At 37.0% G+C, this 27,961-nt stretch overlaps 1 pseudogene; it reads left to right on the plus strand.

The window, feature by feature from the left end:
• On the plus strand, window positions 1–26,961 carry LOC122910064 (annotated as a pseudogene).
• Window positions 26,962–27,961: the final 1,000 nt, after the last annotated feature.

Consider the following 27,961-nt stretch of genomic DNA (forward strand, 5'->3'; position numbering starts at 1 on the left):
ATGAAGACCTTCCTTCAGCGACTTTATGTTAGTGGAGAAGGTAAGTTGTAGGAAAGGATATGGAGGTAGAGATGGAAAAAGTTAGAATGGAAAATGACTGATTTTTGTAAGTTGGGGTCAGTGAGGGTCTTTGCAGGCAGGTTAATGAGTTTGTCTTTATTCTATATGCAAAAGGAAGCCATTAAAGAAAGGCTTCAAGCAAGAGACATCATCAGACTTGTGTTTTAAGAAGATAACTAACTGGCAATGGAGTGGGAGATGGACTCGGGCAAGTCAAACTCAGGGAAGACCAGTTATAACCTTTCTGAAATAAAAAAGGCAAGAGATAATAAAAGCAGGTCACAGGACAAGCACAGTGTAAGGAAAAAAGGAGTGAAGACTTCTGGAGGCATTTCAGAGAGGCACTGATAGGACTTGTCAACTAATTGGATACAGAAGATTTCATTCTCTCCCCCACACCCACCCGTGTGTGTGTGTGTGTGTGTGTGTGTGTGTGTGTGTGTGTGTGTGTATTTTTCCTCCTTCAAGTCCAGGCTGGTAAAATGAGAAAGTTGAGTTAAGAAACTAGTTTCAGAGGAAATTTGGAAATTCTACTTTTAGAATTCTGAACTGGTTCCTAAATTGGAACTCAAATAGTCTGTACCTCCAGATGGACATGCTTAGGAAGTTGTCAGAAGAATACGACATGCTTCGTAGGAGAGCTATCTCTGAATCCTGTAATAAAGTAAGCCCAGAAATCAAACGTTTCTCCCCCACCACCAATTTTTTCTCATGTTTTCTTTCTCTCATTTGTTTCTGTAACTTTAATATACAAATAGAGCATTGAGTTAGTGATATATTTGCTAATAATATGAACCTCATTTTAATTTTTAAAAACACATGTGCATACAGCAATTAACTGCTTCTATGTTCGAAGAAGAAATATAATCTGAACTTGTCTCCCTCTGCTGGTTGCACACTGAAGTATCATAGGTCTTTTATAATAGAAATAGAAATAGAAATATACAATAATAATTGGTTATGCACAAGTATGGGATTTTGCAGTTCATAATGCTTAGTGACACGCATAACTTTATATTTTATCTTCACTGTAACACTTTGAGATAAACAATGCAAGTGTTATCACCCCACTTGTCAGAAAAACACTTTGATTCCAACCCATTAAGCTCTCATTAATTAATTAAAGAAATCAGAGGAAAATCAGGAAACATATGTAGTTAAAAGAATTGCATACTACTAAAGCTGGCAAAGACCACGAAGATCTTCTTGTTCAGTCCCTCCATTTTACAGCTGAAACATGGAAGCCTAGAGCTTATAGTTATTTCAGATCACCGACAGTATACAGAGAGTACAACTCTCAAAACAGTCCTCTTTCTATTGTACCATGCTGTCTGCCTAATACTATCAGGATATTAATCCTTTATGCCACAGATGAAACATTTACACGTTTGGCTGGACTGTAGTTTAGACATGCCCATTTTTCTAAGGCTATATCTATACAGCAACAGAACAGTCCATAGCTACGTTAAACAAGTAAGAAACAGGCAAGTAAGAAACAAACAAACAAACAAACAAACAAAAACAAGAAGTAGGTAGGTCAATTGAACAAATAGATAATAAGGCAAAGACCAATCCCCAATTACGTGTTTGAATAGATTTTCGGTCTGTTCCACCTTGGGGGTCTAGAACCATAGCAAGGTTTGAGATGATTTTCAGAGATGCCAGAGTGTCTCTTGTGTCAGCAGAAGACCTGGAGGAATTGCTCACCCTCCAACCACCTGGAGCACTTTCTTCTTCCTTCAGATAGTGTATCACAGCTCTCTGGCTACTCACCCAATATCCTATTCTCCAAAGTCATCTCCAAGCTTTTATTTTTTTTTAAGATTTTATTTATTTATTTCTATTAAGACTTATCTATGTACTTACTTACTTACTTATTTATTTACTGTGACCTGAGCTGAAAGCAGATGCTTAACTGACTCAGCCATCCAGGTGTCCCCAAAGCCATCTCCATTCTTAATGGATATTCTCATTTTCTCTTGGCAGATAAAAAAGCCAATTAAAATTATTTATTCTTGTGTGTGAGTGGTAAATTCTAACTTTTGAAGGGATGTGAATGTTATACAAGGAGGTGTCCTAAACCTCCAGTAAATTTCTATTCAGTAGAAATAAGTAGCAATAGAGAAGGATTTTTGTTTGTTTTCAAATGGGAGAGTCCTTTAGTAATTCTTGTTTTTTACTGACAAAGATATGAGCCTTTGAATCAACAACTATGAAAGTAACTTAAAAGACCTAAAATTTAAAGTAAAAAGAGAATTTACATCATCTTAACCCATTAAATCATAATATCCCCTCACACAAGAAGAAAACTTAGCTTAGACTATCAACTCAATATATTGTACCTGTTAAAAAAAGTTCTTATACAGATGATAGATATTGGTCAGAAATAAAGAAATGCCAGTAAAATTACACACACACACACACACACACAAATAGAAACAAATATAGACAATTTGAAAACATTGACTACATCCAGTATACTTGGTAAATATTTCCAATACCCATATCCAACAACAATTTATCAGTCAAACTTCTTAAACAGACTTTTTTTCCAGTAGCAAAATCAAAATTAGAGTGAGTCCTTTTCTTTAGTGGTGTTCTCTTTTTCTCTTGTAAGAAAGCATGCCAGAGTATTGATCTTAGGCTAGAATCCCGTTGGTAAGTGGCTTTAGAAGCCTTTTGTGATATTTGGAAGCAATGAGAATGAGCTGATACGAGAAATACTCGCTGTTTCAGGAAAAATAGGTTATAGTTAGAGCTTTGATGTAGAAAATATCTAGCTTGGATATAAGGACTAGACAGTTTGGGGAAGTAGGAAGATAGAGAAAATGATAAGCAGGTGTGAAGATGTAGATCTGAAAGCACTAAGTGAACAAGAGGGAGTACAAGACAACAGGGGTGATGGAGAGGAAGATAATAAGTGAAAAGAAACTTGTAATATGATCTATTATTTCTTAAAATAGATAATTTTTATTAATCAGCTAATGTGAGACAGTCTAATTTTGGTACCTATTTTGATGTATGTAGTAAAAGAGTAAAATTATTTTTCTTGGGACAAATATGACCACCTTGTTGTTAAGAAACAATACTAAATGATGGTCTGCAACTTCTTTCCATTCCTACTAATTTGACTTATGATATTTTTGGTTTATGATATTATTAATAGTTTGATTACTTAATTAGATAACAAGAATTTAATGATCAGTTCTGTGTAAGTATTCTGAAATACTTACTTCTGAAAGGTATCCTGAAAGATCTATGGGAACCATTCACTATGGGCTCTTTTATAAGGTTGCTCAGTAATAAAAAAAAAAAAAAATTCAACCTTGTTAGGAAAAGAAGATCAACAAATAGATTGGTGAAAGATTCAAAAACAGCAAGCAATCAAGTTTGAAATTTTGAGAAAAACTGCTTTAAATGCAAAGAAATTCAAACATGGCGTTCACTTCAACTTTTTACATGTCAGTCAAGATACTAGGCACTGAGATCACAAAGAAGCACAGGGGAAAACCCTGGCTCTTAGCTCTGAAAAGAGATTACCAATAGTTAGACAATGACAATAAGTATGAACTGGACAAATGCTTACATGGTACTGTTTCCCATAAAGCAGGCCACCTAATCCACACTGGAGGGAAGGTTTTCTGAGGTGGCAACAGAGTTGTATCCTAAAAAAGAATTCACCTGAGGAGGTAATACATGAGGACTGGGTCCATAAGGTTGTTTGGGATGTTAACAGTTGGAAATGAGTGCGGAATAAAGTTCACAAGGGCAACCCAGAGGGATAAATGTTGAGTTAGGAGCCAGCATCCTGGAGCAAAGAAATATAGCAAGGAAGAAATTGTCCCTGACCAGAAAGGACCCCTGCTGGAGAGTAGTATGAAAGTCATTTGGATGAGGAGAAAGGAGATGAATTATAAAGTCTTAAAAGACAGGATGGGAGAAATCTAAACTTAATACATCAGCACACAAGGCGTGTCTTATTTTCTTGGGCAAGGTTTTGAAAGTGGCCATCAGTATAATAGTTGTGTAAAGCAGAGGACCCAATTAGGATACTATGTCTGTGACTCAGGCTTGAAAGGTACTGACCTTACAGTGAGAGGAGAGAAGGATAAATGTCAGGGATATAAAGGAAGAGTCAAAAGGAATCACTGACTAACTGAGCACATGAAATGGGTAAGAGGAAGGTATCCACAATGAGTCCTGTGAATCCCCTCTGGGTGTCTGGAGAATGGGGTTATCATTGCTAAAGTTCAGGGAGGTGAAAAAAGCAGAGTGTAGTATACTGGGTATGGGGGAGGGTGAGGAACTAATTGCCTCTAAGCAGAAGCACTGCCATTCAGTTAGTAGCACTTACTGGAGGGACTATACTTGTTAATGGATTTGGCTGCATTAGCTCGATTGGTATGAATTTCCCAGATGTGCATAATTAAGAAAGAAAAAAATTCCAAAAAAACCCCATATGATCCTTTCAGTATTCATGCTTATATTATAATTATTCATAAATAAAATAGCATTAGTTATTCTCTAATATCCACTCTCTAAAATTGTGATACACATAAAAAAAATCCAAAATATAGGTAACACCTGGGCTAAAGTGAACATTCCTTACTAAAGGTTGATTATCCTAAATTTCCATCTAATGTAACCCTAGTTTTTTTTTAATGAGTTCTCACTAGATCTCATATTCAAACTCTTAGAGTTCAAAATATCCCAAGGTATGCTCACTACACTTGTTTGTTCATCATAATCCTCTACCCTTGAGCTTCTTCTACATTTCTTTATTACAGAAAGAACAACAAATAGATTGGTCTATTTCTAACTGGGGTCAGGCCATTTTTTAAAATTTTGTACATTTCAAGATGCATTTGGAATATCAAATAAAGTTATAGGATAGTTTTTCTAATGATAAATAAATAATGAGTTCTATGCTGGGTGTGTTAGATTTGTTTAAATATTAAAGAAGAAATTTACAAAAGATAGTTATAAATATGAAGCAGGGTTTTAAGAAAGGATCCAGTAGTGAAATACAGATTGGGGAGACATCAGGATAAAGATGAGAGTTGAAGTGTGTGGGAGGGGAGGGGTGGATGGGTGTGGGTGTGTTTGAAAGAGTTAATGAAGATAAAGAAGAGCAGAGTCTGAGAATTGCACCATGGGTAGGGCTTGCCATGCTGGAGTAAGAAAACAAGAAGCAAGAGAAGCTATTCCTGGAAAGCAGCAGATCCAGAGTGAATCCCCCTTCATCTGTAGAGCACAAAGTGCTTCAGGGTTCATTTGTCTTTACTTGGCACCTATTGCACTCCAGAGAGCTCTTTGGAAGAAAGATGTCATAAATGTCAGGTATTTAGATAATAAACATAGAAACAATAATAGATACCCAAGGTCTTTAAATAGAAAGAGAGCGCTGCCTGTATTCATCACTAAGTGGTCTGGATCAATATCAAAGGACAATGAGAACCCAGGGCAGAGAAAACTTAGGACATTCCTATGTATTGCGATAGAATGATAAACTCATTGAAGGAGAGGGGTGGTCTCTTTTCCAACCGTGCTTTTCTGTCTTATCTAAAGTTCCACTGGGACTGTCACGAATTCAACAGATGAGTAGAGAGATTCATCAACAGATGAATAGAGAGATGATTACTATGTGTATAACAGGACTTCCATGTTTCCAAGAGAAATTTTAACATCATAGGCCATAACTTAATCATTAGCAGATGATGGCCCTTTAAGAAGAGAGCAGCTTAAACACCTGTTTAATGTGTTTTTCTAGTAAACAACTGAAATGGAATCCAGTCCCTAAACTACCATTTTATAAGCTATTCCAGTTTGTAAATACAGTTTGAGGTTCTGATTGTATCCAAGCATTTTACAAATGAATAGAATTACCTTAGGTAAGCAGCACTATAAATTCTTATTTTTTTCTCGAAGAAGTACTTTAAATCTCATTTGAAAAGATATGGAATATTATACACACCCCCCTCCACATACACAGAGGCACATGTGCAAAAATACGTTCACCACAAATATATGAAAAAAAAAACTGGACAGTTGGTGACTTACTAACAAGTTAATTTTTATTCATTAACTCATTATTAATTCATCTAAAACCTAACAATGTAATTAGCATAGTTTAAATTTCAAGTTTGTTTCTTAGCAGTGCTCACGTTGCTTCCAGATGGGGCAAATGAAGTACCAGAGAACTGAAGATGAAACCTTGAGCTCCAAATCTTGGAGATGTTTGCAGAGGAAGGATAATATGTCTAGTGCTATCTTTGGTATTATATGTAGTTTCTGAGCTCAAGTTTTCATATTTGACAAATGCAAATCCTACAGATATTTAGATATGAGCAGAAGATTTGGTACATCCCCACTGTATTTCCAGCCATTCAATTCTCGCTGTCACCTGGAACTCGAAGCTGTGCACAGCACTGATTCTTTATCATCTCCACTTGCCTAGGCAGAGCCAGACAGAGTGTTATAATGTACTATATGTCAGTGTCCTAGGTCTTAGCAGTGCCTTTTCTTATCTGAAGTTTGGTGGTGGGGAGAGGACTGGGGGGGAGTGTCCTTAATTTTTAAGGAAAAATGTTACATTTATATCCCAAGATATATGTGCTACCGAATAATAAAGAAATATGGAATGGAGAAATATTAAATTTGCAATTATCTTTCCTACTAATGAGAGTCAAAAATGTTTTCCCTTATATGAAATTTAGAAATCAGCTGGCTTGGGTCACTTTTCATAAACCATGCTTGTGTCTCCTAAATTGTGAGTTTCAGATCAAACAGGTTTTAACTCTATTTCCTAGTTTTTTTCACTGGATGGAGCTCCAGCCATCATAGAATCTAGCCTTTGCATTTTACAAATGGAATAACTAAGATCCAGAGACTTTAAAAGTCTGGCTCAAGGTCATACAATGGATCCTAGCAAGGCTAGTACCAGAAAGCATTTCTTCATAATACTCAGTTCAGAACCTGATTGAAATATGCTGACTTCCAAGACACATAAGTGTGTGCACAAGTGTGTATTTGTTTATATATAAGTGTGTGTTCTTTTGCTTGATGTGTTTTCTTAAGTAGACTATCCCTCCCCCCTCCCCCAACTTTTGTCACTCCAACTTTTCTTTAAGCAACGAATTCTTACTCTTTAATCAAAACCCAGTTCAAATACCATCTATTCCTGTCCACTACTTTAACCTCCTAGAAAGCACTTGAAATGACTCGGTAGTACAGTTGTCAAACACATCAGATTTCTTTGCAAACATTTCTGCCTATTTCATTGGAATAGATTATAAATTAGTATCACTGCATCATAAACTCCTTAAGGATAGGAGTTTGAATGCCTTTCAATGTATGATGTGTATGGTGCTTGGTAATGGTGAGTGCTCCAAAAAACTTGTAGAAATAGCTTAATTTCATTTAGACCAACTGAGCAAAAATGTTACCCTTCAGAGTAATTAGTGTAAGAATTATACCTGTACTATGTAGGGATCACATTGCATTTTATTTTAATTCCTCTTAAATACTTAGAAAGTATAATAAGGACCTAACTTTAATGAGTACTTTTGGGGATGCAGAGGCTGGAGACCAGGTTTTTTTTTTTTTTTTTCCTTCCCAGAAGCAATGCTGGTCTATGCCCACAAATTTGATAACCTACATGAAATAGACCACATCCACTGGTACCTACATTTCTTGCTAAGTCTTATTCTAAAGAAATATTACCTATAACTTCTCAAGATCTATTGAAATCTTCTGCTATCTCCCTGTGTGATATTTCTCAGCCATTTATAGCTATTTGGTTAAAGTCATCAGAGACAACCTAAAATTTCAGGCCTCATCTTAAGTGGGTGATGCTTCAGTTAATGATCTGTTCACTAGCCTGAAGATTTGCTTTTGGGGAATATCTGAACTATCACATCTATTCCTGTAAGACTAAAAATAGATTATTTAGAGAAGGCTACAATTTTAGAATGTATGAATGAGACCTTTGAGGACAAGACATAGAAGGGCCAGCCATCTAGTTCAGCTATGTCTGAAATGGCAGATTTTGCAAGATCATTTAAACTCCGCTATATGTGCAGACCTTGCCAGGCTGAAATACGACAGAGCTTGATCACTGGGGAATTTGGGGGAGAGGGTCACACACACACACAGTGTTTGTTCTGTTTTAGCATGTAACATCTTTGTCTTTGCCCTCTGCTTTTGTTTTCACTTTTTCAGCTTCCCTACTCTTCTGATCCATATTCAGTTTAGTCCCTATTCCCCAAATTTCCCTTCTTTGCATTCCTTTATCTTTTTTTAGGACTCTCTCTCTCTCTCTTTTAACCTCACCATTTACCCCATGTCTCACACTGGGCCATAAAAAAGGGAGTCATAGCTTTAAAAATGATCCACTATAGATGCTTAAAACATTTTGTATTTCTCTTTTTAATTTCTTACTTGGTTTTCAGTTACCAAGCACTCTTAATTAGGACTGTTTGAAAATGAAAATACTAAACTCACTCTAAATATTCATGTTTGACAAGGAAACAAAAAAAGGAGATAGGTACTATACAAAGTACCAGGGAAATTTTTTAGAAAAGATGAAGTCCTTGTCCTCAAGAACATCATACTGTAGTTGGTAAGGCAGACACACAAATTACTTTCTGCTTATGTGTGACCTGAGATTGAATTTCAAATTTTTGTTCTGTAAGTCATTGGCTCACAGAAATCAAGGATTCCAACTCCGCATTTTGATATATTAAGTGAGACAAAGAATGGAATATTAAACAGAAATACTAAATTGGGAACATAAGGTAATCCTTTTAGACCTTTATTAAAATTGGCATAGACTTTGAAGACTTGAGACTTTAGTGAGAAGGAGGAGATTTGGAGAGGTTCTAAAGCAGAGCCCCCAAAATGATTAAAGTGGTTAGAAACATTAGCAGATGCCCAACAGTTTGGAGCCAAGCAGATATTGTTGCTGGTTCAAATTAGAATGTGCCCAAGGCCTTAGGAAAACAGTTCTGTAAAGTTAATGTTAATGTTTTCAAACCATGAATGTCACCACAACTTCATTTTCTTGACACTGCTTTAATCAGCCCCAGGCTTTTCAACCCGCTGTCAGCCCCCTTGCAGAACTCCAGGCTTGCTTCATTCTTTGACACCAACTCAGCAAAGGCAGGATGTGATCAATGGTCTTTACTGCCATTCCTTCACCCTCTAGACTCAGTAACCCAGCCACAGGTTCTGATCTCCTATAATGTTCTCTACACTCCCAGCTTTGTTCTTCCAGAAGTAGCATTCATAGCAAACCAATCGTAAAATCCAGCATATCAAACTAGAATGCAAATAATTGGCAAGTAACTAGAAGCTCTGAGCCTCTTGCAAGAATGAGATTTCTCATGATATTTTGTATGTATGTGTAGTATACATAGGTATATTGCTATAATTTACTATATATATTATATAACATATATTGTGTTTTAATTATTATATAATTATATCCTAGTTATAATATAATATATATTAATTAATAGGTATTACAATAATATTATATACAATATAGATGATATATTAAGTGATGTTACTATAATATTATATAATATATGTATATAAGTAACTTCTAGGTACCAGGTAATTTGTCCGATACTGGGAATACAAGGAAGAATTACAGATACTGTACCTCCATGGTTCAGTAGAACAGGGAATATCATGCAAACTAGCACATTAGCATCCCAGAAATTCAAGATATTAGGATAGACATTTGCAGGAGGAAGACTGCAGACACAAAAGTGTTCTCAAGATTCTGGAATAAGGTCAATAATTTCAAGGAAAATTCTATGGTTAAAAGGATGCCAAAGTTAAATACATTTCTTTTAATTGAGAATAGGAAAGAGTGGGAAGAGAGCCACATATTAGACCACTCGGTTGATACTGCAAGCTGTTTAGTATGTCTAGAAGAAAACGATTAGTAGGAGCTCTAGAGAGTGTCACAGGAGTCAAGTAACAGAGGACTTGCACTGACACCTGCTAGCAACCAAATAGGAAGAGTGAAGATGTTAGAGGACAACATATACAATCATAGAGCCACACTTCCTCTGTAGCTTCACATAGATTTTTTTTTTTAAGATTTTATTTATTTATTTGACAGAGAGAAATCACAAGTAGATGGAGAGGCAGGCAGAGAGAGAGAGAGAGGGAAGCAGGCTCCCCGCTGAGCAGAGAGCCCGATGCGGGACTCGATCCCAGGACCCTGAGATCATGACCTGAGCCGAAGGCAGCGGCTTAACCCACTGAGCCACCCAGGTGCCCGCTTCACATAGATTTTTTGCCCACACTCTACTTATACTAAATACTTCATTTTCTTTCTACATCAGTGAAGTACAATATAACTTGTTTGTCCAAATTAAGTATTCATTTTAGAGTCTGGCTCAGTTCTCTCCATAAAAAGGACTTGAAATAATGAAAAAAATTACTTAAATATTTCCTTCTATTTTCTCCCCAAATTGCTAAACCTAATACATATTTTTTTTTCTTCCCCCATTCCTCTTCATACCATTCACATGCACACAGAGACATATGCATACTCACATAAACACATTTATAGAGAGAATTAGGAAAGTTAGAGACAGACCAAAAAAGGGGGGCAGGGGAAGACAGGAGAAAAAGAGGAAGGACTAGAAGTGAGGTCTTCAACTGCTTAGACAAGAGCTAAAACATAGTAGAATGACAGTTTTAGAGACCCCCAAGACAGGAGTGTAGGAAGATCCTAAACTCACCTCCTCCCATGGACTACCAAGTCTACAGTTGCATATGTATCATTTCCCTCTGAAAACAAATGAACAGCTTCTTCCCAACAATAAATTAACAAACAAACAAACAAACAAAAACAATAAAAGATGGGTAGGAGAGGCAGAGACACAGTCTTGCTAAAAACCCCTTACCTGGCATAGTGATGTGTAATGGGAAGATATCCTACCAGTCTGACACTTTTCCTGGAGGAGCAAGGGGTGTGTATCTCACATCAATTACCCAACCTGTAGTATCTGCACTATGGAGAAAAACTCCTCTATGTCTGGCTTAAAAAACCAATGGGGCTGATGCCAAAGGGACCCAAAGTACTATAGAAAGCTGTCATTCCCCTTTTCAATAGCTGGTATATGCTCCCACTTGTCTCAGGGCCCAGAGCAGCTGGGTGTGTGTGGGGGGGTGGGAGGGCAGCAGTTTTAAGAGTACCTGGACTATATATGAAGGAAGTTCATTTGCTAATCTAAAAGCATATGCTAGAGAAGCAGGGGATAGTTGAAATTCCCTAGAGATGAAGGCACTGGTGGAGACCATGTTTAAACTCTCCACCCACCCAACTAGCACACAAGAGCTCTGATGAGTACCCTCCTGCCCCCTAGCAAAGACAGAAGGAAGGAAGTAGTTCTGGCTCTCTGCTGCAGCCTTGCTTAAACAGGTATATGGTGGTTGCAGTATTCCCTCAACTCCCTGGTTGGGGCTGGAGAACATGAGCAGTCATGGCATTTTCCCGCTCTTGTTCTAAAGATGGCAAACGTACTGTACTCCTCACACCTGTGGGTACCCCCAGTCAAGACATTTTTCCCCCCAATTGCCTTTCTGAAGCCAGCAAGCAAGTCCTCTCCCCCCACAACAAATTCTGCTTCTACCTGACAAAGCCAATGGACGCATGCAATTCACACAGGGGACAGTCTTTGATCACTTCACCTTAGTGGTCAAGGGGGCTGAGATTCCTGAGCTCCATGGAAATGTAACAATCAAGAAAATAGTTCTTAGCAGGCTACTACCCCCAGGGGACTACAAAGAAAACAGACTGAAACAAAAACCAGTCTTCCTGTGGGGGGGTGGGGACACAAACAAACCTACTTAGTTATCCTGGAGCTTCAAGCTAGGGGACAGATTTCAGAGTCCCCACACATCCAGAGGCTAAGGAGAAGCTTCTAGGGAATGTAAGCAGGAGACACCATCCTTGCACACAACTGTGATCTTGCTATTGCTCCAGAAAACCTCTCAGAAAGTAGCTTATATACTCATTTGGAGTCTTGATTTTTGCAACTTTTGTCCAAAGAGCACCTATAGATCTTCTGGTCTGGGAACCAGCAGGGATTATGATTGCAGTCCACAAGATGGTATATATTTCCATATTTTTAAAACTGCTGCTTCAGGGGCAAGCTTCTAATTAGCCAAAACTAGGTGCTAGCCAAAACTAGGCAGTATTCCACCGCCTTTGGAATACTGATAGGTGTTGGCACACTCTCAACAATGGTAATATATCAAGAATAAAGCAGTCTGTTTGGATAATCACAGTTTTTTTTTTTTTTTCCAATTTATTTATTTTCAGAAAAACAGTATTCATTATTTTTTCACCACACCCAGTGTTCCATGCAAGCCGTGCCCTCTATAATACCCACCACCTGGTACCCCAACCTCCCACCCCCTCGCCACTTCAAACCCCTCAGACTGTTTTTCAGAGTCCATAGTCTCTCATGGTTCACCTCCCCTTCCAATTTACCCAAATTCCCTACTCCTCTCTAATGCCCCTTTTCCTCCATGCTATTGGTTATGCTCCACAAATAAGTGAAACCATATGATAATTGACTCTCTCTGCTTGACTATTTCACTCAGCATAATCTCTTCCAGTCCCATCCATGTTGCTACAAAAGTTGGGTATTCATCCTTTCTGATGGAGGCATAATACTCCATAGTGTATATGGACCACATCTTCCTTATCCATTCATCCGTTGAAGGGCATCTTGGTTCTTTCCATAGTTTGGCGACTGTGGCCATTGCTGCTATAAACATTGGGGTACAGATGGCCCTTCTTTTCACGACATCTGTATCTTTGGGGTAAATACCTAGGAGTGCAATTGCAGGGTCGTAGGGAAGCTCTATTTTTAATTTCTTGAGGAATCTCCACACTGTTCTCTAAAGAGGCTGCACCAACTTGCATTCCCACCAACAGTGTAAGAGGGTTCCCCTTTCTCCACATCCTCTCCAACACATGTTGTTTCCTGTTTTGTTAATTTTGGCCATTCTAACTGGTGTAAGGTGATATCTCAATGTGGTTTTAATTTGAATCTCCCTGAGGGCTAATGATGATGAGCATTTCTTCATGTGTCTGATAGCCATTTGTATGTCTTGTTTGGAGAAGTGTCTGTTCATATCTTCTGCCCATTTTTTGATGTGTTTGTCTGTTTCGTGTGGGTTGAGTTTGAGGAGTTCATTATAGATCCTGGATATCAACCTTTTGTCTGTACTGACCCCGAATCGCTAAGGAAATGTTGAAAAACAAAAATAAAGCTGGCGGCATCACCTTACCTGATTTCAAGCTTTATTACAAAGCTGTGATCACCAAGACAGCATGGTACTGGCATAAAAACAGACACATGGACCAGTGGAACAGAGTAGAGAGCCCTGATATGGACCCTCAACTCTATGGTCAATTAATCTTTGACAAAACAGGAAAAAATATACAGTGGAAAAAAGACAGTCTCTTCAATAAATGGTGCTGGGAAAACTGGACAGCTATATGTAGAAGAATGAAACTCGACCATTCTCTTACACCGTACACAAAGATCAACTCAAAATGGATAAAAGACCTCAACGTGAGACAGGAATCCATCAGAATCTTAGAGGAGAACATAGGCAGTAATCTCTTTGATATCAGCCACAGCAACTTCTTTCAAGATACGTCTCCAAAGGCAAAGGAAACAAAAGCGAAAATAAACTTCTGGGACTTCATCAAAATCAAAAGCTTCTGCACAGCAAAGGAAACAGTTAAAAAAACAAAGAGGCAATTCACGGAATGGGATAATCAGTTTTGAGAGAAAACAAAGAGCTAGGGCAAGATTGAATATTTCATCACCTTCACAAAGCCCCTTCTCCAAGACTGAGAGATGTAGCTAGCCATTGTAATATATAGAAACAACCACAGAGAGCCAAGCAAAATTAGAAAATGAAGAAATATGTTTCAAATGAAAAAAAAAAAAGGAAAAACCTCAGAAAAATACCTTAATGATTTGGAGAAAGGTAATCTTATCTGATAAAAATTCAGAGTGATGGTCATAAGGATGCTCACCAAACTCAGGAGAAGAATACACAGTGACAACTTCAACAAAGAGATAGAAACTATAAAGCACCAAATATAAGTACAGAGCCAAAGAATAAAATGACTGAACTAAAAAATACACTTGAGGTATTCAAAACCAGACAGGGTGAAGTGGAAGAATAGATCAGCAGGCTGGAAGACAAAGCAATAAAATTCCCCCAAAAAGAGCAGCAAAAAGAAAGAAGAATCTTTTTAAAAGAAGTTTACACAAGGGATCTATGGGACAACATCAAGTGGAAAAACATTCTCAACATAAGGGTCTCAGAAGGAGAAGAGATAGAGAAAGGGGCAGAAAACTATTTGATAAAATCATGACTAAAAACTTCCCAAACCTAAGGAAGGAAACAAATATCCAGGTCCATGAAGCCCAGAGAGCTCCAAATAAGATCACCCAAAGAGATCCACATCAAGACACAATAATTAAGACATCAAAAGTTAAGGATAAAAACAGAATTATAAAAAGTATAAGAGAAAGACAGATTGATACATATGAGGAAAACCCTACAGGGCTATGAGCACATTTATCAGCAGAAATTCTGCAGGCCATACTAGAGTACCATGACATATTTGAAATGCTGAAAGAAAAACACAGAACAAGCAAACAAAACAATTTCCAGTGAAGACTATTTATTCAGCAAGGTTATCATTCAGAATTGAAGGAGAGATAAACAGTTTTTCAGACAAGCAAAATCCAAAGGAGTTCATCCCTACTAAACTGGCCTTAAAATAAATAAATAAATAAAGAAAGAAAGAAAGAAAGAAAGGTATTTTTTTAAACTGAAATAAAAGGTCACTAGTTAATAAGAAGAAAAACATCCAAAAGTAAACATCTCACTAGAAAAGGTAAATATGTAGTAAAAGTGGTGGATTAATTAATTATAAAGCTACAATAAAGATTAAAATAGAGAAGTAGCACAATTAACTAAAAATAAAACAGTTAAGGGATACATAAAATAAAAAAGATGCAAAATATGATATCAAAATATAAAATGGGGACTAAAAATGTAGTTTTGTAATGTGTTCCAATTTAAGTTGCTATCAACTGAAAATAGATTATTTTATAATAGGATGATCTATATAAACCTCATGGTAACCCAAAGTAAACACTTAGAGCAAATACACAAAGGGAAAATGGGAAGTTTATCTAATAACAAAGGAACAAAGAGGAACTATAAGAACTATAAAAACAGCCATCAAACAATTAACAAAATGGCAATAAACACATACCTATCAATAATTAGTTTATATACAAATGGACTAAGTTTCACAGTCAAAAGAGTGGCTAAATGGATTAAAAACAAAACAAAAAAAATACATCTATATACTGTCTACGATAAGAGACTCACTTTGAAAGTAAGGACACACACATACTGAAAGTGAAGGGATGAAAAAAGACAGTCATACAAATGGGAAAAATAAATAAATAAAAGTTTGTAGAGCTATACTCACAACCAATAAAACAGATTTTAAAACAAAGACCATAATAAAAGACAAAGAGCAGCACTACATAGTGATAAAGGAGTCAATTCAGCAAGAATATATAACATATATAAATATATATGCACCCAATATAAGAGCACCAAAATATTTAAAAATATATAGTGGGTTGGGCCGCTGCCTTCGGCTCAGGTCATGATCTCAGGGTCCTGGGATCGAGTCCCGCATCGGGCTCTCTGTTCAGCAGTGAGCCTGCTTCCCTTCCTTTCTCTCTGCCTGCCTCTCTGCCTACTTGTGATCTCTCTCTGTCAAATAAGTAAATAAAATCTTTAAAAAAAAAAAAAAGTTGTTGACAGCAATATAACAGTAGGGGACTTAAACACCCCACTTATATCAATGGACAGATCATCCAAACAGAAAATCAAGAAGAAAACATTGGCTTTAAGCAACACATTAGACCCAATAAATTAAATAAGATGTATATTAGACATTCCATCCAAAAGCAGAACACACAGTCTTAGATGCACATACAACATTCTCCAAGATAGATCACCAGTTAGGTCATAAAATAAATCTCAAGAAATTCAAGAAGTTTGAAATAATATCAAGCACCTTTTCCAAACACACTGATTTAAAATAAGGAAACAATTACAAGAAGGAAACTGGAAAAACTACAAATATGTGGAGATTAAAGAATATATTACTGACCAACAGTTGGGTCAATGGAGTAATCAGTTAATGGTAGAAAGATAAATCTTTTTCTATAAGATCAGGAAGAAGACAGTGATACCCACTCTTGTCACTTTTACTCTACATAGTATTGGAAGTCCTAGCCACAACAATTAGGCAAGAAAAAGAAAAAAAAAGGATAAAAATTAGAAAGAAAGAAGTAAATCTGTCACTATTTATAGATTACATGATGCTATAAAGAAAACCATAAACACTCCACCAAAAAACTGTCAGAACTAATAAATTAACTCATGAAGTGGCAGGATACCAAACTGATATATAAAAATTGGTTGTTATTTCTATACACTAATAACAAACTATCAGAAATAGAGATAAACCAATCCCATTTACAGTTGCATCAGAAAGAATACCTAGGATAAATTTAGCTAAGGGGGTGAAAGACTTGTACACTGAAAATTATGATATTGATTAAAGAAATTGAAGAAGACACACAAATAAATGTAAAGATTTTCTGTGTTCATGGATTCAAAGAATATTGTTAAAATGTCCACAGCACCCAAAGCAATCCATAGATTCAATGAAATTTTTATCAAAATCCCAATGATATTTTTCAGAGAATTAGAACAAGTAATTGTAATATTTATATGGAATCACAAAAGACCTCAAATAGCCAAAACAATTCTGAGAAAGAAGAACAAAGCCAGAGATAGTGTATTACCTGATTTCAAACTATACTACAAAGCTATAGTAATCAAAACAGTATGGTATTGGCATAAAAACAGACGTCAAGAAACAAAATAGGAGGCCCAGAAATAAGCTCATGCATATATGGTCAATTAATTTATGACAGAGGAAGTAAGAACATACAATAGGGAAAGGACAGTCTCTTCAATAAATGGTGTTGGAAAACCTGAACAGCCACATGTGGAAGAGTGAGTCTGTGCCAAATTAATTAATTAATTGATTGATTAATTCAGAATGGATCAAAGACTTGAATGTAAAATCTGAAACCATAAAGCTCCTCAAAAAAAAAAAAAGTAGATGCTAAGCTCCTTAACATCAGTGTTAATGATTTTTTTTGTTTAGTTTTGTTTTTTTGTTTGTTTGTCTTGTTTTTGCATCTGACTCCAAAGGCTAGGGCCACAAAAGCAAAATTAAAAAAAAAAAAAAAATGAGACTACATCAAAGTAAAAAGCTTTGGCACAGTGAAGGAATCCATCAACAAAATGAAATGGCAACCTTCTGGATTAAAGAAGATATCTGCAAATCATATTCCAGTAAGGAGTTAATATCCAAAATATGTAAGAAAACTAATACAACTCAATAACAGTAAAAAATTTTTTTCAATTAAAAATGGCCAGAGGATATAAATAGACATTTCTTTCCAAAGAAAACATACTATGACAGGCAAATGAAAAGATGCTCAACGTCACTGGTCATTACAAATCACTAGTCAAAAGAGTAAATCTAAACTACAATTAAATATCACTTTAAACCTATCAGAATGGCTATTATCAAAAAAAAAAAGGAGAAGAAATAAGTGTTTTTGAGGATGTGGGAAAAAAGGGAAACTTTATGCACTATTGGTAGGATTCTAAACTAGTAGAGCCACTATGGAAAACAATATGGAATTTCCTAAAAAAAAATGAAAATAGAACTACTATATGATCCAACAATTCCACTCCTGGGTATCTATGTGAAGAAAATGAAAACACTAATTTGAAAAGGTATATGTGCCCCTATGTTAACTGCAACATTATTTGCCATAGCTAAGATAAGGAAATAACCTAAGTGTCTACCAGTGAATAAATGGATAGAGAAAATGCTGGTGAGATCTATCTGTCTGTCTATCTATCTATCCTACTCAGTCATAAAAAAAAAAAAGTGAAATCTTGACACTTATGACCTAGAGATGGACCTAGAGGGTACTACACTAAGTAAAATAATTCAAAGAGAGAAAGACAAAAGACTGCATGATTTCACTTGTATGTGGAGTGCAAAAAAACAAAACAAACAAAATAAAACCCAGATTCATAAATACAGAGAACAGATTGGTGGTTGCCAGAAGGAAGGGATGGAGGAAGGTGAAATGGGTGAAGTACAAACTGCCAATTATAAAATCAGTAAGTCATGGAAATGCTATGAACAGCATGAGGAATATAGCCAATAAATATTGTATTAACTTTGTATGGTAACAGATGGTAACTAGACTTACTGTGGTGATGATCTCACAATGTATACAAATGTAGGATCACTATGTTGTATACCTGAAACTTGTGTAATATTGTATGTCAATTATACCTCAATAAAGAGAGAGAATGGCAGTTCCTTTTACTCATCATTTGCCCCTGTTAGCCATAAAATAACCTGACTTTCTAAGATCACGAGGCCTAACAAGTGAGATTTCAGCCAAATATCTGATTTTTAATCCTTAGTGAAAGCATCTGATCTGAAAACCAACAAAACTGGGTGTTACAGAAACTTGAAATATTTGAGCAGACTTTTAAAATTCAGAATGTTTAAAATACTTCTCAAGATTAAAAATACATATATTTTAACATCTAGTTTCATGGACTTGTTACTGCATCAACAATATATAGATGAGAGCTGTCAGAGGACTATCATATGAATGTGTTTTTCCCATCCAAAGCACTATTTCTTCATTTCTTCTCTCAACTCTGTAGCCCATCTGGAAGTGTATAGACCACTGGGTGAATTCAAAATTGGAAATTGAAATCTCGGCCTTGAATAAAAAAGGTGAAAATGTTCAGAATTTCCCACTAGCTTTAAAAGCCCCAAATGGTAATGATCCTATTCGGAAATTCAGACAAGAGTTGGGTGAACTTTTTGTATAAAGCACTGTTGATTAGCATTTTGCAAAATTCTTTTGGAAAAAAATGATGACTTTATTGAAAAGACAGGTAGCTCCTTCCCCACACATCCTCCAAATCCTCCTTTACTCATGGATGCAAAAGTCTGAATGACCTGGTTAGATGTCTGTCCAACTTCCTCTTGCTAGGAATGGACCACCGCATTCAATATTTCCCTTTGAGAAGTTCAATAAATTATTAGGCAAAGGAGGGAAAGAATGGGACAAAGAAGCTTGAGTGAGCATGAACTGGCAGAGATAGTATCCCTACCAACATTTTGTTGGGACGCGTTGGGTCATTTCACCCTTCTGAGTCACAAATTTTATCAGACTGTGTTGATAATGAATATGCAGAGTTCAGTCTGCTGATCCAAGTTATTTTCAGGAGTATTTTCATGGCTCCTCTTCCTACTATAGTTGATCCTTGAACAACACTGGTGTTAGGGGCATCCCCCAGACAGTTGAACATCTGTCTATAATTTTGACTCCCCCAAAACTTAACTAATAGACTACTGTTGAACAAAATCCTTACCAATAACATAAACAGTCAATTAAGACATATTTTTATGTTATGTATATTATATACTGTATTCTTACAGTAAGCTAAAGAAAAAATGTTATTAAAATCACAAGAAAAAAATACATTTACAGCACTATACTGTATTTATAAAAAAAATTGTGCATAAGTGTATCTGTACAGTTCAAGCCCATATTGTTCAAGAGTCAACTGTACACTTATATGTTTCTTACTTAAATATTGCTTTGGAGAAAATTCCTTCCTCATGAACTCATCTTTCTTTTATGGTGAATACTGTTTCTAGGTGTTTGTTGGCACACCCGTCAGTCAACAATAAACTTGGTCAACAACCAGCTACGTTTTCCAGTTGATCTTTTAACATCTATATCGATTCCCTTCTCAGGATTTCAAACATTTCTAGGATTGTTTTAATCTCAAAAGTAACCCATCAGATGTCATCCACTTTCCTGGTTTTCAGAGTATGATCCTCAAAATTTTTGATTTTTAAACAGATGATCCAAGGCCACAGTGAGGAATGGGGGCAAAAGAATGCCAAGAAAGTTTTCAACAAAAGAAACAATACTTCACACTGCTTTTAGACACTGAAGTACCACTTTCAATTTTATTTGATAAAAGATATTTTTGTTAGTGGATGAGAAATTCTGGTCTGAGAGATTCAGCAACTTGATTGAGATCACTGAGCTAACGACAGAACCAGGCTTAGAACCAGGTTTCTAGAATCTCTACCCAGAAGTAATTCCGCCACTGTACATCTGACTCTTCTAATTCTTCTTTCTATCCTGTTAACATCTATTTATCTCTTTTTAAAAATTTCCCACTCTTCCTTCCTTTTGCACTTTATAGTTTTATCTAGAGCATCTCATTTTAGTTTCTCTATGTAGTTCACAGAATATCTTCTTTTCTCAACAATTCTGAGGATATTAGCCCATTGCCAAATGACTGGAGGGGTCATTGTTATCATTAGCAATATTATTGTCTTTCAAATGGATATTTTATTGAGAAATGTTCACCTTTCATAGATTTACACATTAATTATATTAGTATGAACTCATATACTCTTACAAAGTATACAGAAAAGGGTATGAAAACTAAGACCCCAAAACAACTTGCCCATTGGCTCACAGCTATTCAGAAGAACAAGTAGGGTTGGAATCCTTTTTTCATTTCCACTCTTTCCACTTGAGTATTCCAAATGAAGAGAAGGATTGGGGTGGGGGCGTTGGGTTGTGTTACATTCCTATCTGCATGGACTATTAGCCTGCTTTTCCTTGACATTTCAAATGACTTGGTTCTTACTAAATCATTCATGCATACACTTACAAATTACTCCTTCACCTTGCCAACCTTGCCACCAATCTGCTAGAGCAAGACCAAATGGCCATAAGTTCCTTCATAAACTTTTCCCTACAATCTACATGGTTGATTGCTTTCTCATCTAAGCACTGTTTAAATTTTGACAATGTTTTCAACATAACTGATTCTTTTTTGACCTCTCATCAGCCCTACATTTTTTCTTCCACTAGATTTTTATTCAATTAGTCACCCTACTCATACCAGCATATTTCATTTGGTGAACAACCCTCTGTAATATACTATCCAGGACTTGATTTTATCTTCACCCTTTTGTAGAGACTCTAAATTTTCATCAGAATATTCGGTCCAGCAAGCATAAGAGATTGGAAGAACAACTAGTAGCCAAACATGAAGCAGATGATCCTTCACAGACAGTAACAATGGCAGGAGAAGGCGAATTTCCTAATAGTGGCAAATGCATAACTCCAACATAACACATACATACATTTAGTTACATATATATAAAATTTACAGATATATAAAATAAATCTCATGCAGCTTCTGAACCCCCTACCCTCCATAGCATATAGGATGCAGAGAACCCAAATTAGAAGGAATAATATATTTGTGGAGAGCTACATCCATTTCCTAGATCCTCCAGCTGAGGGAGGCACATAAATGGTAGTGATACTAATAAATTCTAATCTAAAGCTCATGCTCTTTGCCCTAGAGCAGGCAGCTGGGAGGTTAGAGGTATCAATTTGAACACCTGCTGAAGGGTAAGGAACTTCTCTATAGTATGAGCAATTCAATTTTTTATTGAAAACTCGTTTTCTTTCAGAAATCAGGGTAAAAAGCCATTTCTGGGTCAGTCATGGCAAAATGATTATAATCACGTTGCTCTATTGCTTGATTAGGTCACTATTCACTAATGCCCTGAAACCATCAGGTTCTTTGAGCTGTCATTTCATACCCCATACCACTTGTGGTGAGCTTCCCTATATCTAGTTTAGAAAGCCAGTTCAAGGCAGAAGGTGGTTTTCTTTCTCTACTATAAAAAGAGTTTTGGGTCACGGGTGGTTGCCTTCTCACTGTGCTTTTAAAAGAAGAGAGAAAGTGCCATCCATTTGCTGGGAGCAAAAATATGTTCTTTTTCATCTGAAACCACTCCTTGCATCTCACTAAATATTACTGAGCATCTCACAAGTAGCCTATAGTCTTACCCATCTGCAACAGTAAACTGAATATATTAGGAAAACCTCTTCAGACTAGTAGAACCCAGCAGCCTAGGAAGCTTTGGGGAATAAAATATCTGACAGCAGGTGGCCTAAGTAGACCAGCTGTATGGCTATACATAGGAACTGCCACTTAACAAGTTAGGGCAGCTTGTCCCCATAGCTTGTGGGAAGTTGGACACATTCTACACTCTCTGGGCTATACAGGAAAAACAGGCATTTCATCATGTCCTATGCCTCCTTAATCATGTGATTTTAAGTTGCTCTAAGATGTAACAGTTTCATGTGAAGGAATACAAATGGCAGTCCCAGGACATACTGGACCAATGACCCATTGTTCATATGTCAGCAGTCTCCTTCTCCTTTGTGAATAGTCAGTTACCATGGTAACCAGTAGCCAAAGTTTATTAGTGTTTGTTTAAAAGGTGATTTATAAGCATAGAAATAATTGGCTGCTCATTAACAGGTGGGGCTCCTGAACTCAGCTGCCTTTGGCAATTATCTACAGGATTTAAGAGTTGTGCCCCTGTCCTCCGCAGCTGACTATCTGTTTGGCTCAGAGAGTATCAACCTTGAAAACAAGGCAAAGAGAAAACAATCCATCAGCGGGGTAGGTGGAGCAGACCTTGCGACCGATATTGGTTGCTTGCCTAGCAGAGTGCACAGGAGAAGATGGGAGGGAGTACAGGTTGCCCACTTTCAGTTCTTTCTTCAGAAAATGTGCCTACTATATCCTGAAAACTGTTGTTTCTCAGCAAATTCATTAGGAATGGAGCCAGACTTCTGCATAAGTTGTTGTTTATACTGGAAGAGCCCCTTATGTAAAAATACTTCCCTGAACCAGCAGTCACAGAATCTGAAAGTGCATCAGAATAGATGTATTATTTTCAGTGGGGTGTGCGAATGTGTGTGTGTGAGAGAGAGAGAGAAAGAGAGAAAGAGAGAGAGAGATGGAGAGTGCTAGACAGAGTTGTATATCATTTGGGGGTGTTAGAGGAGAATGAAGCTGAGAGAAATGGAGTATTTCAGTACTCCTAATGGTAGGAAACACGTTAACCTTGCTGCTGACCACATTCTTAGTAATTGGAGAGACCCCGGATAGCCTGAGAAAACCCAAGAAAATATAGTTGTGGATTAGAGTCACAGTTCTTCCAGACTGCAATTTTGACAGGCTAGACCTGACTTAGATGATTCTGTTTTTTGTTTGTTTGCTTGTTTTTGTTTGTTTGTTTGTTCTTTTTTTTTAATTTTTAAAGACCCTTTCCCACTTCTAATTTTTTCCCACAATTTTGGAGTTTTTGAATAATTGTTAATATAAAAGATACACTTACTGGGTGCACCTGGGTGGCTCAGTGGGTTAAAGCCTCTGCCTTTAGCTCAGGTCATGATTCCAGGGTCCTGGGATCCAGCCCTGCATAGGGCTCTCTGCTCAGCAGGGAGCCTACTTCCTCCTCTTTCTCTGCCTGCTTCTCTGCCTACTTGTGATCTCTCTCTATCAAATAAACAAATAAAATCTTAAAAAAAATACACTTATTGAAGCATACCATGCACTCATTCATCTTCTTAATCTATATAACTTACTACTACTATTATTATTATTACTTATTGTTATTTTGACCTGAAGTATGTGAGAAGAAGGGAGAAGGGAAAACAGGACAATTACTGGAAGATACCACAATGGTAATAAAATGTAAGAGAGATTCTGAAGAGGGAAAAACTTTAAAGAGAGAGATTAAGAAGAGAGAAAAACTGGAGACTAAAAAAGATGTTCCATCTGGTTTCTGCAGCTTCTTTCATTTTTAGACAATCTTAGGAGCTGAGAATAAGGCACAGTTGGCCAGTGCTGCTTGAGGAATGACATAAAGAAAGGTAAGAGAATCAACTGTGCATTGCCCTGTAGGATATTTCGTCAACTCCAGGGGGTATACAGACCAGAAATGAGAGTGTATATCTCAGTGCCAGAGGGGCTGATTACCCCTTCAATTGTTTTAATTTACGTAACAGCATATTTTCTCCCCCACTCAACTAAGTGCCTAATTCCACCAATGAAGCACCTACCTCACCAGTAACTTTGAAAGTGTTATTTGGGTTGATTAAACACTACTCTATTTATAGAAATACCTTTTGTTTTAATAATTGGTAGTGGTTTTTAATTCCACCATCTACAAAGTGTGTGTATGTGTGGTGGGGGGATAATTATTTTGATTCTCTCTCTTGCTGAGATTTTTTTTTTTTTAAAGATTTTATTTATTTATTTGAGAGAGACAGTGAGAGAGAGCATGAGCGAGGAGAAGGTCAGAGAGCGAAGCAGACTCCCCATGGAGCTGGGAGCCTGATGTGGGACTCGATCCCGGGACTCCAGGATCACGCCCTGAGCCAAAGGCAGTCGTCCAACCAACTGCGCCACCCAGGCGTCCCTCTTGCTGAGATTTTTGAACACATTCTACACTTTCTGAAGAAAACTTTATTATAAATTTTTAAAAAATTAAACAGATTTCATATAACTTTTTACTATGTTTTAGGCTTCACTCTAAGTGCTTTATATAACTCATGTAATCCTCAAAAAATTTACAAGTTGGGTATCATTACTAACCCTTTTTTTACATGTGAGGAAACAGAAGGTTAGAAAGAACTTGGCCCCTGGGTCGCTCAGTTGATTAAGCAACTGCCTTCGCCTCAGGTCATGGTCCTCGAGTCCCGGCATCAAGTCCCTCATCAGGCTCCCTGCTCAGTGGGGAGTCTCCTTCTCCCTCCTACCTCATGCTGTCTCTCTCTCTCACTCTGTCTCTCTCAAATAAATAAATAAAATATTTTAAAAATGAGATTAAAAAACAACTTGCTTAAGAATATAGAAAGGAACAAATTAGGAACAGACCTAGACGGGGCGCCTGGGTGGCTCAGTGGGTTAAGGCCTCTGCCTTCGGCTCAGGTCATGATCCCAGGTTCCTGGGATAGAGTCCCATGTCGGGCTCTCTGCTCAGCGGGGAGCCTGCTTCCCTTCCTCTCTCTCTGCCTGCCTCTCTGCCTGCTTGTAATCTCTGTCTGTCAAATAAATAAATAAAATCTTAAAAAAAAAAAAAAAAAAGAACAGACCTAGAATTTGAAAACTTCACTCAGGACAGCCTGCTCTTCTGCATCTCTTTATTCCGATGAAGCAGGAAGTTAAAAGAGAATGTAACTCTCACCATAACAAGCAAAACAAATTATGTGAGGTACTAAATTAATTTTCCTGAGTCCCTGAGAAAAGCGACACTGAAAGACTCTTTAAATATGCCAAATTCCAGTGATTACTTCATAGGAGAAAAGACACACAAAGCTACTTTCCTTGGCTGAGTAGCAGGAAAGGAAAACTTTCTCCATAGACCAAAAGGCAGCAGAATCTTTAACATTATTTTAAGGCCTGTATGTGGGCTGCCAAGAAAGACTGGAATTCTGATACTCCTAGTGAAGTCACAGAATAAATCTGCACTCACTCACCAATTCTACTGCCTGGGTCTTTACTGACTGTTCAGGAGCAGTTCTCCACAGGCTAGAAGGCAGGGGAGGAGAATTGAGAGGGATTGATTTCACCTCAAGATTTCAGCTTCTAAAAGCTGGAGACAGCGTTCTGAGAGGGACCGCTTTGAGGCATTCTGGGAAGAGAAAGATCTTCCTGGGCTTACAAAGTCTTAGTAGGGCTGGAAGAGAGCAAAGAAAACTTCCTAGAAATCCGGAGAGCTGCAAGTGCTACAAAAGCAGAAATCTTCATGTTTTAAAGAGCTAGCACTGGGCAAAGAAGCAGAGAAATATATGGATCTCACTAGGGCTCAGACCCCGAGTCTGCAGGGTTTCATTTTAATTCCACTTACAAAACATTTAAAGCCTGTGGTCAAACTGAAGCTGCAACAAATCCCAAACACATCTCAACTAGAGACCAGACTTATTTAGCTCTCTGTTCTAGATCTTTTCTAGAAATAAATATGATTTACATCCATTGTTTGTATTGTTTACTTACACAAAATACCCTTAGTGCCATAAAATTTGCCTGAAAAATAAGATATGTAAATCATGTCCAAAAGAGAATATATGGAGAGAAGCAGAACCAGAGATGGCCCACATGTTGGAATTATCAGATATTTTAAATAAAATGTATGGAATTTTTTACATGGAATGTAAGGAAGGAAGCAGAAAAAGTAGGCAATGTGAGTAAAGAGATGAGGGATTTTAGCAGAAACATATTAAACAAATCTATTGAAAATTCCAGAAAAGATACAATGTCATAAATGAAGGACTCATTCAGTGAATTTAACAGCAGACTGGAATCTGAAAAGAGGAAGTATCTTGGAAGACAGATCAATAGAGCTCCTGGTGCTGCTTGTGTGTGCTGGTTCAGGTGAGAGCCTGACCTGTTTATGAAGTGGCAGCCAAGCATAATGTGGCACATACCCCGGCAGATGACAAGCCCAAGGAAGGAGTCAAGTTTGGGAGCAAGGATCATGTTAATTTGAAGGTGTTGTGTCTGGATGGTTCTGTGGTGCCATTTAAGATTAAGAGGCACACAGCACTTAGTGAACTAATGAAAGCTTATTATGAACAATAGGCTTATCAATGAGGTTCGTCAATGAGGCAAATCAGATGCCAATGGGATGAACAGCCAATCAATGAAACAGACATTCCTGCGTACTTGGAGATGGAGGATGAAGATACAATTGATGTGTTGCAGCAGCAAACAGGAAGTGTTTACTAAAAAGGGAATCTGCTACTTTACTCCAGAACTCTGGTTCTCCAGACCAAAAGGACAACCTAAATAGGAAAACTGCAATTTGCTTCTACTACATCCTGACTACTACAGTAGAGTTCTCTCAATTCTTTCATTTTCCCTTTTCCCATTCCTTTTATTGCACGTAAAGCAACTGGTGTATATACACAAACTTATTGCACTTTTTTTTTTTAGATTTTATTTATTTATTTGACAGACAGAGATCACACGTAGGCGAAGAGAGAGAGGAAGGGAAGTAGGCTCCCCGCTGAGCAGAGAGCCTGATGCGGGGCTCAATCCCAGGACCCTGGGATCCCAACCCGAGCCGAAGGCAGAGGCTTTAACCCACTGAGCCACCCAGGCGCCCCAAACATATTGCACTTTTTTTTTTTTAACTAAATGGCCAATGATATGTTTTGATCAGCACCAAATGGCTATGAGATAGGGAAAAATATTGATTTTATGAAAATACCACTGTCTCCATTTGTTGCATTCAACTCCTGTCTTTATATCTCAGTAAGTTATTTTGCTCTCAAAGCAAAACAAAAAAGAACAACATAAAAATCCTTGCATACTTTGTTTGGTTGGAGAATTTCAATACTTTTCATTTATCACTATAAAACCAAGGACAATTTTATAACTTTTTTGTATACATTTGTGACACGTGGCATGATCTGTCTTAAGTAGGAATAAATTAATCTAAAAGGAGATTCCTAGATATTTTTTCAATTCAAGTCAAGCATCTTGTTTAAATAAAATTCTTGTTTAAAATGAATAAAACAAAACAGGGCAATAGAAGGCCTCCAAACTAAAGCAAAAAAAAAAAAAAATGTAAAAGAAAAAAGAGAAGTGTTTGAGATCTGTAGGACAATATCAAGCCCACCATGAGTGTAGAAAAAGAAGATAGAGAATAGGGTAAAAAAAAATGTAAAGAAAATATAGCAGAGACTGATTCCAAATTATTGAAAGATGTTAAGCCATACCTGAT

This window comes from Neovison vison, chromosome 6 (genome assembly GCF_020171115.1).
Source record: "Neovison vison isolate M4711 chromosome 6, ASM_NN_V1, whole genome shotgun sequence".
NCBI lineage: Eukaryota > Metazoa > Chordata > Mammalia > Carnivora > Mustelidae > Neogale > Neogale vison.